Genomic DNA, 13773 nt, shown 5'->3' on the forward strand with positions numbered 1-13773 from the left:
CCAACATAGTGAAACCCTGCCTCCACTAAAAATACAAAAAAATTAGCTGGGTGCAGTGGTGGGTACCTGTAATCTCAGCTACTTGGGAGGCCAAGGCAGGAGAATCGCTTGAACCCAGGAGGGGGAAGTTGCAGTGAGCCGAGATCACGCCACTGCACTCCAGCCCGGGTGTCAGTGTAAGACTCCATCTCAAAAATAAATAAATAAATACATAAATAAAAATTTTAAAAAAGATTTTTTCTGTCTCTCTCTCATCTTTGGCTTCTCAGTATGGGATAAAGGGAAAAGTCCACAGAAAAATGCGGAGCCTTCCCCATGGACTCTCCAATCTAAGGCTTGCTCCCAGCTCACCTTCTGAGGAAAGTGTGGATCATTTCCTTTGCCCTCCCCTGATCTATTTAACACATGATGTCAATGAAAATTTACAATCATGGCTAGAGAGTAACCAAGGACAGGCTGTAGAGTGCATGGTTAAGAGTGAGCATGGTAGAGTCACACTTCAACTCAAATATTTTTATCATTCTAAAATCAAATCTTCATAACAGTCAATTCAAAGAAGTCCAGCTTCTGTTCTCATTTCTGCTCCCTCATTCCCTCCCTCTGTACACAGATAACCATTTTCCTTCTTTGTTACTCTTTCTTGCTTTCTTCTTTAATTTCTTCCTTTCTTCCACCTTTCTTTTTTCTTCTTTCCCTTCCTTCTTTCTTTCCTTGCTTGTTTTCAAAGTATTTATCTTTCTATTGTCATCTTTACATTTATATATCTATATGAAAATATATAACATATAAATATAATAAATATACACGCAAAATTGTATTTTGTGACCTTTACTAGGCAAATGATAGTTTTCCTTACATTATTTTATTCAACTCATAATTGAATAAAATACTTAGCAATATATCCTGGAGATGATTTTACAACTCTGTATAGAGATAGTCTTCACTACTTTTTACAACTAAGTACTTCATTGCATGGATGTATCTAAGCTCATCCTACCAGTCTCTTATTCATGGTAATTTGGATCAGTTTTGTCTTTTGCTTTTTTAAGTAGTACTCTTCCAAGGAGACTTTTGCATAGTTCTTTCTATGCTTTTGCCAGTGTATTTTTGGGCATATTCTTAAATTTGATAATGTTGTGTCAAAGGGTAAATCCTTCTCTATTTGCCCCCATAGAGATGAACTCTTTCGCTTTCCCTTCAGTGTCTGAGAGTTTCTGTCTTCCCTATACTTTTGCCAAGAAAGTAGGCTGTCAAACTTTAGGAGTTTTGCCAAATCTATACATGAGAAACATTCTCTGGAATCTATCCTTTTCATTCTCTGGAATCTATCCTTTTTCCAAGGACTCTTGGTTCTGGTTATTGGGTAATAAACAAAGATTTGGGCACTTGATGTGCTCATTGCTAGAAGGTGTCACTTTTTCTAAGCCTTAGCAGACAGAGCTGGGAAAGCTATGCTTGCATATTTACCTATGCAAATCCACATACTTACGTTGATTTCTGTATCTCTCTATCTACATCCTTTTAAAAAGCAGTAAGTTCTAGTCTCATTTATAACTTGTTTGTGCAACATTATTTGCAATATACATACTACTTTGTTCAATCCTGTTGTCACTGATAGAGTTGTCCAGGTTCTTGAAGTGTTGAACAAAGAATTGAACAAAATGCACAAAGTAACAAAAGAATGAAGCAATGAAAGACAAAGCAAGGAACTAACAAAAGCACGGATTTATTGAAGACGATTTACAGCGTGGGAGTGAGCTCCAGCAATCAGTTCAAGAATCTCCTTGTTACAATGCTCCCCAGTGTTTTCACATAGCCAGAATAACTTGGTAACACCTCTAGGTGCCATTTATTTATTTATTTATTTATGACTGAATCTTGCTCTATTGCCAGGGCTGGAGTACAATGGTATGATCTCGGCTCACTGCAACCTCTGCCTCCCAAGTTCAAGTGATGCTCCTGCCTCAGCCTCCTGAGAAACTGGGATTACAGGCCGCATACCACCATGCCTACCTAGGTGCCCTTTAGAGGTCTCCAATTGATTACACCTTATGAAGGATTGGCCTGTGACCAATCAGAGGATAAAGTGGAAACTTATGTCTTGTTATCACAGGAGCAAGGATGTGGCCTTTATGCTGCCTAATCTTGCCAGAACTGTCCGCACCTGCTGGTTTTTTGCGTGTGCCTTAACCCTTGGTTACCTTAATTCCCTATTCTCCTGTCTTATTTCCTGCTGAGAGACATGATCCCCATAAATCTTTATAGGAGGCAGAGGGACTGAAGATCAGTTTTCTGTAGCTGCCTCAATAGGTCATGGGCGTTGTCCCTGCCTATTGAGAATCCTGGCTCTTTGTCCCTAGGCAGTTAGGTCGGTGTCCGTGGGTTGCAGTGAACCTTGTACTTGGTCATAAAAGGTGCAGCTAGCTTGATCCAGTTGTGATAGTTGAGTATTTTTGACTTGATTTCGGATTTTGTTCCAAAACTGACTGAAACCCTTGCCCAAGTTTCTGTGAGGGAGCAAAAATCAATTAACATTTTACACCAGGGAAAATTGGTAGGTATTTACTTATCTTTTGGCTTTCTTTTAAACAGGTACTTCAGGTCTTCCACAAGTCCACAGGTATAGTGGCAGGAGGGAGCCTCCAGTTCCAGGTCCAGGGCTTCAGATATTGCAGGCTTAACCCTGGAAAGATGTATCCAACAATCTAACCCTAGTACTTTGACCATGGAAGGCATGGCCAATACAACTGAAAACAGTCCTTTCCATTTGGGTTGTAATTGTTGAGCAGGTGACCCTTCCATGTTTTTTTTTTTTTTTTTTTTTTTTTGAGACGGAGTCTGGCTCTGTCGCCCAGGCTGGAGTGCAGTGGCCGGATCTCAGCTCACTGCAAGCTCCGCCTCCCGGGTTCACGCCATTCTCCTGCCTCAGCCTCCCGAGTAGCTGGGACTACAGGCGCCCGCCACTGCGCTCGGCTAGTTTTTTGTATTTTTTAGTAGAGACGGGGTTTCACCGTGTTAGCCAGGATGGTCTCAATCTCCTGACCTCGTGATCCGTCCGTCTCGGCCTCCCAAAGTGCTGGGATTACAGGCTTGAGCCACCGCGCCCGGCCAGGTGACCCTTCCATGTTTTAACAAGTACCTTATCTCCTGGCCTGACCTTGGTTTGCTGGTTAGTTGCTGGTACAGGGAACCTCTGAGTTCCAAACTTTTGTAAAGCCTGCTGAAGTTGTCCCAGGTTAACTACGTATTTTACTAAACCAGCTGCTTCTGGATCAATCATTAGATCATTAGTTTAAAATAGCCTCACTAAAACATTTCATATGGGCTCACATTAATTTTTGCTCTTGGGGAATTACAAATTCTTAAGAGGGATATGGGCAATACGCTGATCCAAGTTTCTGTTGTTTCCTGATGTAGCTTAGCTAATGCCCGTTTTAGAGTTTGATTAGCCCTTTCTACTTTCTTGGAGGATTGAGGCCTCCATGCTGAATACAAATAGTATTTGATTCCAAGAGCCTTAGTTATATGAAAGTTATTTGGGAGTTATAAATAATCATTGAGTTATTTGGGAGACAAAAGAAGGCTGTGATCACTTTGGAGGCTTTGGGGTAACCCAAACTGGGGAATATTTCCTTCCAGAGAAACTTTATAACCTCATTAGCCTTCTCTGTTCTGGTAGGGTAAGCTTCAACCCAGCTAGTAAAGGTGTCTATTCATAGTAACAAAAACTTGTATCCTTTACAACCTGGCATGTGGATTAAGTCCAGTTGCCAGTCTTCCCCTGGGTAAGTTCCCCTTCTCTGGACTGGTCCTATTAGAGGAGGCATTTTGTTTCCTGGGTTGTTGAATGCACACAGTGAGCTGGTTTGTCAGATCTGCTTAACCACTGAACCTAAGTTAGGCCCAAAGAAGAACCTGTTTACCAGACCAGAGTGGCATCTCTTCCCATATGGAAAAAGTCATGAAGATTTTTATAATTCTCCATTGGGCTGTTTGAGAGAGATACACTTTTTATCCCATATACCACCAGGATCCTTGTTTTTGTCCCCCTTGCTCCTTTATTAACTGTTTTTCCTGTGGTATGTATTCAGGTTCTATTGGGGAATCATAGAAAGGAAGCAGTGCTAGGATTTGTTGAGATTGCCGCCTGAACTGCTGCTTTGGCTTCCCCATCTGCCTTTTTGTTTCCTTGTGCTACAGGGGTTAAGTCCTTTTGGCGCCCCCTACAATGGATTATAATTATGATGCAGGGTTTTTGCTCCTTAGCTCAGCTAGGTCTGGGTCCTTGTCTCACAACTAGGAAGAATTAGGAACACAGATACCAGAGAGTGGCTGGAGTAGAATTTATTAAACAAAAGGAAAACTCCTAGCAAAGAGAGTGGTCCCGAAAGCAGGTTGCCATTGCACCCTTCGCAGTTGAATACCCAGGCTTAAGGTGCAAATTCCTGGCAGCTCCATCCCATCCTTCCAGTGTGCACGTGGGCCCTTAGACTGAGTCACTCCAAATTGATTTATTTCCCTTACTGCGCATGTATTAAGGAATGTAATTTTCCACTGCTGGTGTGTTTAGGCAAGCCCCCTGTGCAAGTTTCCTCAAATGTACAAAACATCTGGTATAAGCACTTGTGGGGCAGGTTGGAGGTTCTCTGGGGACCTTTCCCTTACTGTCTGCCTAAAGCAAGCTGGCTAATTCCTTTCAGCTATGGCCTCTGGCAAGTATATTGCTTCCAGTAGTTGAAGAATTTCAGACCCATGCTTTATGGAGAAATGCTTATCAGTTAGTAGTCCTGTTTCTTTCCAAATTTCGGCATGAGCATGAACCTGATAACTGCATATTTAGAATCCATATATTATGTTAAGCTTTTTCCCTTTTCCCAATATCGGAGTTCAGGTAAGAGCAATAATTTCAGCTTTTTGTGCTACCCACGGGCAGAGGCTGAGCCTCAATAATGGTGTTATAATTTGGATTCTCTTTTAGGGTGCTAACTCCCAGGGAAATGTTAGTGCTGGAGTTCCAGGCATACTGTGAAAGGAGCCAGGGGTGTTAGAATGAGTGCCTCAGCTTAAAGGGGACACATTTGCATGATAGTAACAACTTGACAAAAGAAAAAGAAAAGTTTATAAAATAAATTAATTGTTGAGTATGGATATACAATCCCTGGTATGTTTCTGAAAACATTAGTCTTGCTTACAATAGGACTATATTTATGGAAAAGTTTAAAGGAATTAAATATTTAATGGATACAATTTGGGATACAGCATGAAAGTATTTCTTCTGATGGGAACAATAGTGCCATTAATTTCCTTGATGCCTGAAATTCTATAAACTTATTCATTATAGGCGTTATGAACTATCCTCATCTCATTTCAAATAAAACACAAATTTCCTAACCTCATTTCAAATTTTAGGGAGAAGTTTATAAAGTAGCAGAAGAAATGAAGGTAATTTATCCACATAACTATCTTGGGGAAACAAAGGGTGTGACTAGATTAAGGAAGGCATGGAATGGAGTAGGGTCATTGGTCTATTTACCAATGTCACTGACTTCGACCTCTTAGGAGTTGTAACTGCAGCTTCTTACCTTTAGTCTTCCTTGCTAAAGGTCAGGGAAGAGTGGCCTTCAGGCTTCTTTGGTAAAGGAGAGGGGAGGAGAGAAGGGAGCACCAGTGTGAGATTCCCAGTGTACCGCCTACCTACGCGCCTCCCCACGCCCCCAATATGGAACCTGCTGCCTGGATTCCTCCTACTACTCTCCCTCAGCCCTTGATTCTGTCACATTTATTTTGGGTCCTTAGTTGCAAGACTGCCTTATTTTATCCATTATTTGTGACCTGTGCCTCGTCTTATCCCTCCAACGACACTGAGCTTGTCTCTTCTCAACAGTGTTCTCAGCACTGTACACATGGAAGGGGCACCATGATGAACTGTACCGCTGAGTTGAGATGAGATCAAATGGGAAGGGCAGGGAGGGAAAGGCTGACAGTTTCCCATCTGTGAGAAAGCAAGGCTGCTGTCGCACTGACTGCTGCAGCAAGCAACATGCTCTGGAGGTCCATTTTTATGTCGGACTCCATGGCCTCAGTTTCCTTTATGAGTTTATACTCACTGACAAAGGCAGGTGGTGTACGGTAAGAAGTGCTGGTCTGGAGCATGGTCCCTCCTCCCTGGGGTGCCCCACAGTCTAGCCAAGACCCATTCCTGGACACATGGTCACCTGGGCCAGCTCTGTCACAGCCCAGTGTCCATCCACTTCCCATCACATCCTCTACATCCAGGTTTTCTGACTGAAGCCTCAGACCCTCAGAGCCAGGTTCCCTCCTCCTTCCAGAGCCACCTCATTTATAGAAAAGCTGCCTCAGGTGACTGAGATGACACCAACTCTGCTACCATCTCCTTTCCCTTTGGGAACCAAGATACCTAAAGAGAGCTTGTGAGCTCTGGGCCTTTGGGTGTGGGAGACAAGACACCAACATCATGAATAAAAGCATAGAAAAGACAATGAAAGATGAATGGGACATTCTAGACAATTCTCTCAGGGGCTGTTTCAGGTTATAGGCTAACAGGTGGGCATTCTCACGACAAAGCCCCTGGACAGATTCCACGATGTCCTAATCCCTGAACAAGGGGTCTTCTCTTTTCCCTAAAAATATCTGTATGTGGGCCAGGCGCAGTGGCTCACATCTGTAATCCCAGCACTTTGGGGAGCTGAGGTGGGGGGAACACGAGGTCAGGAGATCGAGATCATCCTGGCTAACACGGTGAAACCCTGTCTCTACTAAAAATACAAAAAATTAGTCGTGCGTGGTGATGGGTGCCTGTAGTCCCAGCTACTCGGGAGGCTGAGGCAGGAGAATGGCGTGAACCCGGAGGCAGAGCTTGTAGTGAGCTGAGATTGTGCCACTGCACTCCAGCCTGGGCAACAGAGTGAGACTCCGTCTCAAAAAAAAAAAAAAAAAAAAAAAAGAAAAGAAAAAGAAAAAAAAACTGTATGTTACAATTTTTTTGAATTTAAATTGCTTCTCTGGGGTTTGGAATTCATATATTGCCATGTTGCAGATGTGACGATAATAATTATCAACAGTGTCATCTTTATCCTCTTCTGAATTCTCTCTATGAAGCAATTTATCATCTTTAAAGTTCTCTTATCTCTATTGTTTTAGCATGCCCTCTAACATCCCTGTGATATCATCTAAATAGATATTAAAATCTGCTTTTTAAAATATTCAAAAACTGAGCATCACAGGATGTGTTAAAGCCATACAGTTGGTTATGAAGCCAGTATGTTCTTAATAAAAAATCCATTCTAAATAATATTTGCAGTGAGGTATACTAAGGAGATAACACAAAACAAGATTGACAAGATGAACCCTTGCACTAAAACCAGCTGGATAATTATTTTGAAAATTCTTAAGTGACAGTTTTTCCAACAATAAATCTTAGAAGAATAGACTGGAGGCATTCTAAATAGGATAATTTCCATGGAAAATAACCTGGAGCTTTTAGCTGAGCCAAAATCAATAAGAACGAATGGTGCAAAAAACCTGTCACCAAAAAAGCCCCTTTAGCTCATGCTTTCTTAACAGAAGCCCTGGATCCAACAGGAAATAATATTCCCAACCCTCTGTAAGTTTAACAGAAACAAGATCAATTCCAGAGACTAGACTATAGGAAATATTGGCAATTTGGAGTGTTCAGTGGAGTGTAGCAAAGAATATGAAGGGAGTTTGTAAAATAATTATATATTATTATACAGTACATAGAAAATAGTGAATGAACTAAATAAAGACTTCAGAAAAAAGCTGCTTGGCAGTTATACAGATCTGAAGAAATTTGCTATCTGTTGATATGCAAAGCAGAAAACAGACAAATGGGTACATGTTTCAGAAATTTCTTCACCATGAAGGGAAATCTAAATAAGATATCCAAAGATGAAAGTGCGTAATAACAGCAAGAGAAGACTAGTGGTTGAAAACGGTACTTAGAAAGCTTGATAATTTTGCCATAAAGCTTGATGATTTCAACCACGAGTAAAACAGAAGTTAGAGTTCATGCAGGAGAGTGACATGAGGTGAGCTAATGTACCTTCCCATTTTACTAGTTGGGAATTCTGACTTTTGATCTCACTGTAGGTCATCTGCAGGATTGGGACCACATAAAAACTTCCATGCGGTTTTTGAGAGCAAATTTTTTAATCTGCCCCCTTCACCCTCAGAAGTATCTCCTCCAGGAATCTACTCCAGTGCTTACATTTCAAACTCTTGGGATTTAGGGTTTTATTAATCAAGACTCTGTAAAACCTGTGGTTTAGCACACATGAAACTATTCACTAACACCTGAAGCATGGACATGGGAGGCGATGTGAGTATCAGGGAGAGAGAAACGGGCTCGAGAAAGTGCATGCACATGAGCAGGTCAGGGTTGAATCTCCAGGCAGCAGAGACAGTACAGCCATCTCTCCCACCCTCTCCCCAAGGAGACCTCGCAAAGGCATTATCCTTCCCAGCCAGTCTTGACATATAGGGTGGAGGGTTGAGTAGCGAGCTATCGCATGGGAAAATCGTGCAGTACAGCCTCACCTGACGGTATGATTTTAAGTATGTATGTAGGCCTCTGTGAATTCAGTTTTCAGATCTTCCAGTGGCATTTCTCCATTTTTGCTCATGTGTTTAGCATTTGCCCAGTTTTGCACTGTGTCATTTCACAAAGATCAAATGGGATGTGAAAAGGACAATAAAATTATTTAAATGATTAAATAATATAAAGAATAATTCAAAGACATGCTGAAGAAATAGTTATTTTCCAAACGTCCAGTAATCTTTCAGCAACTTGACTGGCAGATTTCACTCTAAACACCTCACATGAGCAGTTGATGGGACACATTTACCAACCGTGCCCACTGTTAGCAACTTTGCCCAAAACTTAAATTCAGTCTGTTCTAGTCCACACCTTAAGCCCATTTTCTCCTCTCCTTTAGTTGTGCAATGAATGATATTAAGGTATTCCTTGTGCCCCACCTAAGGATTTATTATTTTCTCTTAGGCTGGTCTCCAGCTCCTTGTGGGCCAGTCCCTGGGTCCCCATGATGACTCATGAGCTCCAATAAAGAATCACTGGTGATAGGTCTTGAATTAATTCCAAACATTATTTTCATTAGATGGAGAGTTTGCCTGAGGTCAGAGATTCATGACTATCTTGTGGACATGTGATTTGCAGAGCCCAGCAGAGTAAACACAAAAAAATTATTAAGTAAATAAATTGTTACATACCCTTTACACAGAAAAATTATTTTCCCTAGCAGAATAACACATGAAAAATTGAGTAAATAAAATTTATTCCATAGCCTTTACACACAAAAAAACCCTATCTTTTCCACAGTGTAAATAGGTCTATGCAGAGGTTTTTTTTGTTTTTGTTTTTGTTTTTGTTTTTGCTTTTTAAAACTTTGTTTCAATATAACTATGCTTACAGAAATACACTCATATTGGTTAATAGAATGCAATTTAAGTTTAACTTATCTTACACAATTTGGATCAAAAACCTGGTACATGGTTTAAGATTTTAAAAAAGGATTTGCAATCTGGTTTATTTTTATCTAGTACAAATGTATAAAATATCCTCAGTAAAATGCTGCTAAACAAGGCAGCAAGAACCTTGAGAAATTTACCTTTGGTTTGCTTCAGAAAAATAACATGTATTGCACTGCCTAAGTTTATAAAATTGGTGCAACGAAACATTGTCGTATGCCAGAGACATTGTTTCAATGCCAGTTTAGAAAGTTCAATAACTAGTGGGTATGGAAGGGACTGGGAGAGAACCTATGTACACATGTGAAACTATAAAAGCTATCTGATTTAGTTAGTATTGCACGTAGATTGTAAATTTACACAAACCAAAATTCAGATAATTTCTAAAAGAAGAACTACCATTCAACCCGGAAATCTCATTACTTGGTATATACCCAGAGGCATATAAATCATTCTACCATACAGACACATGCACACATATGTTTATTGCCGCACTATTTACAATAGCAAAGACTTGGAACCAACCCAAATGTCCATCAGTGATAGACTGGATAAAGAAAATGTGGCCATATACACCATGGAATACCATGCAGCCATAACAAGGAATAAGTTCATGTCCTTTGCAGGCACATGGATGGAGCTGGAGGCCACTATCATCATCAAACTAACACAGGAACAGAAAACCAAACACCGCATGTCCATACTTATAAATGGGAGCTGAACAATGAGAACACATGGACACAGGGAGGGGAACAACACACACTGGGGCCTGTGGGTGGGGCAGTGGGAGAGAGAACACCAGGATAAATAGCTAATGCATGTTGGGCTTAATACCTAGGTGATGGGTTGATAGGTGCAGCAAACTACCATGGCACACATTTGCCTATGTAACAAACCTGCATGCCTGCACATATATCCTGAAACAAAAAAAAAATAAAATAAAATAAGAAAGAATGTAGGTTATCATTGCTTCCAAATAGGCAGTAAATCTAAAACTAAAACTGTCAGCAGTTTAGGCTTTCAGAACTCAGTTGTCAGATTCCTGCATGGCAGGTTAGGGCAGAGGCACATGCTTCAACTAAGTGGTCATCTTGCCTACTCCTGAGGAAGTCAGAAATGGTCATTGCTGTGTCTGTCTGAATGAGGCCGTGTGTGGGTCCGCAGACTCAGAGAAAAACTCTCCTGTCACCCTTGGGTCAGCACCAGCCTGAGGAGGGTCTACAGAGGGGCCTGAGCACAATTCCCCAAGATTTCCATGGAGAGACTCCTCCTCATCCCAGTCTGGCCTTCCAGTCATCCAGGGCACATCCCATGTGCAGGGAGGGGACAGGGGCCCCAATTCTAACTCTGTCCTGTGTGGAAACCACACTGTATGTGAAGGCTAAGACAATAGATGGAGGAGGTGAGACAGGAAATGGCTGTTGCAGCCACAGGAAGTAGTGTTGCTGCATACACAGGTAAATTTACAATAAATAGTCTTGCTTTCATATCTTGAGAAGGTTCTGGGAAATGGGCTGACATCAGTAGTAGACCACAGACTTCCTGGGGACATGCTGAGATGCACAAGAACAAAAAAACCCATACACTGTATAATAAAGAGGTACAAGCTTCTGCAAATGGTGGGTAACACTGGTTTAAGAAAAATGCTACATTGCCAAAGCAAAGGAAGAACTGAAACTAGGAGGAGACATTGTCCAAACCTAAGTGCAAAGCCCTTGGGGTGGAGGCGATCCTGACTCTTGAGGCCTTTTTTTGCTGTCCTGACCCTCCTGGGCACACTTTGCTCCCCCCATGATATTGAGGAATAGGTCAGAAACCAGGGGCTTTCAAGGGAACAGTATGGTTTGTGGCGAGGTGAGATAGGGATTGGAACATGAGGAAACGGGGGCTGAGTGCCCATGTCTCTCAGCACAACCTACCTCCTTGGTTATTTTGCACCAAGACAGGGACAAAGCCGACATACCGGCCCCTCAGTCTCTGCAAGTCAACAATGTGTGGAACCAAAGGGGTCAGACCCCAGGACTTCATGGCTTTTATGAACATAGCTTCCTGGACAGGGCACTCTACTCCACACCTCCCAGGGTTGGCATTGTCACTCTCCTGGTCTGGTCACCAGGTATAGTCTCCATTAGGGATCACAGGTCCTCAGAACCAGCCCTGTGCAGTTCAGCTGTGTTCCCACAGCTCTCTGAGAACTGAGTCTGTGTTGATGGGTCATTTGGCCAGGCTGTGCTAATGGGTAAATAGAATTTCATGCTCACTGGGTAAGGTCAGAAATATCAGAGAACTTTGGATGTTGATGTGGGAAGAGAACTTAGATCATGTCCTGCAATTCTCACTTTAACCATAAAACAAGCATCCTACCCACCACCTTCATCTCCTGACGCCCGGGCTGCTGCTCTTTCCACAAGGTGGTGAACTTGTCAGTGGGAGGCACAGGTGCTAGAGCGCTAATGGCAAAGTCCATGCTGATGGGCTCCAGTGGAAAACCAGGGCCTCCATGCCAGTGAGGAGCCCTACTGATGCAAACACAGTCCTGATGGGTGCTACTGTGCCACTCAGAGAAGGAAAAAATGAATGTGTCGATGCACCGCAGCAGAGACAATGCCGGGGGAGGCAGGGGGAGAAACTCCCTACGTAATTTAATGCAGTACAACGAGGGTTTTTGGAATTGATACCCTTCCCTTTGTTAATGTCAATAAAATTCTCTTGGTAGGAAGTCCCAGTTTCTGTCACAGTATGAGAATGTCTTATGAGTCATGCTTACAGGCAAAGGGGCTTTGCAACCATCTCTGAATGCTCTAGCCTGGCAGTCTGCCTATGCCCTGAAATGTTCTCCACCACTCAGAGACAGAAATCATTGCCTATTCTCCAGATTAAATGAACTCCTAAAGCATTTTTCCCATAGAGATGCTAAACTCAGAAAGGATAAGACCTAAAAGTTGGAGAAGCTGGGAGGGGGCTGGGCCCTGCCATGGTGTGTACACATGTGCTCTCTGGGTGGAGGCAGAGCGGGCTCTAAGAGCAGACAGGCAGGGTCTGGAGTGGCCTTTTCGGGAAAGCCAGTGTCTCTGCTCTACTTTGTGACCTTCAGAACCCACTAATTCTGGGTGCAGGGTGGGACTGAGGGATGGGTGTCCCATAAGGTTGAATATTACCTAAGGTAGTGGGGCTGGGAGCTGGGATCAGGATTAACAGGACACCACGCAAGAAAGACAGAGGAAAGAGGGAGGAGCAGTGAGACAGAAAGAGGCACAAACTGACAGTGGGAGAGTGAAGTACAGGGTTTAGGGAGCAAAGGAGAGGCAGGAATGGGGGAAGAACAAGGAGACTTTCTGTAGCCAGAAAGAACTTCTCTCTTCACTTCTCTAATTAGTCTGCACCCAACAGATCAAGATTATGTAGCTCAGACCTACCATGTGTGTTGCTCAAGAGGCCATGATCACCTAGGTTACAGTTCACACTTCTTGGCCTGAAATTGACAGTTTTTATATCAGGCTGCAAACTTTCTTCACAGCCCCCTTGCTTCTATTCTACTACCTTATGAGAGTCACAGCAAGGGGCTTGGGGTAGACAGATGGGGTAAAATGGGGTAGAATGGAACAGAGTTGGGGTAGAATCCATCTCTGATTCTACAGTCATTCTCTGAGTAACATTGGTCGAGTTACTCATCTTTCTGAGCCTTATTTTTACTTCTTTAGAAATGGAGATGATAATTTCTACTTCCTACTGTTACTGTAAGCATTAGAGAAGGAGATATAAAACCCAGGGCTGAGCCAGAAAGAATTAAGTGGTAGCTGTATCAGCTCTATGAGGGGTACCCGTTTACTGGCAGTCTGCCTATGCTTATTTTTACCTTAAAGGCAATGCTTATTTTTACCTTAAAGACATTCACACTATTTCCTTCCACCTATTTGTCTGTCCCCAAAGTTCTCCACATTTCCAAATCCTCCCTTCCTCTAGTGCAAAACTCCTGCATGAAAACCTCCACAACTTGAGAGTTTTGATCCTCTGCTGTCTGTCAATCAGACAATGCCTCTTGGACTCCATTTCTCCATGTGTGCTGGTTTCATTTCCTCAGCAACATGGGAAGACATCTGTAGAAATGATGCCGGGTTGGTTTCTTCTTCTTTTTCCCCTTGCTCCACCCTCTGCCACATGACAGACACATCAGAGATTTTAAACCTTACTTGGAGTTCATGTAAATGGCCCAGGCATTCTGATGGTCCCCAGGGGTGCTAGTTTATT

At 42.5% G+C, this 13773-nt stretch overlaps 1 long non-coding RNA gene across 1 annotated transcript in view; it reads right to left on the reverse strand.

The window, feature by feature from the left end:
- Positions 1–702: 702 nt before the first annotated feature.
- Positions 703–13773, reverse strand: part of LOC102137076 (uncharacterized) — a 37060-nt gene continuing 23989 nt past the window's right edge. Inside the window, exons 3-5 of the long non-coding RNA XR_010585923.2 lie at positions 8578–8689; positions 5583–5629; positions 703–2683 (exon numbers count right to left, since the gene is read on the reverse strand). This is a non-coding gene — a long non-coding RNA (uncharacterized lncRNA). The remainder of the gene's footprint in view (positions 2684–5582; positions 5630–8577; positions 8690–13773) is intronic.

This window comes from Macaca fascicularis, chromosome 3 (assembly GCF_037993035.2).
Source record: "Macaca fascicularis isolate 582-1 chromosome 3, T2T-MFA8v1.1".
Lineage (NCBI taxonomy): Eukaryota > Metazoa > Chordata > Mammalia > Primates > Cercopithecidae > Macaca > Macaca fascicularis.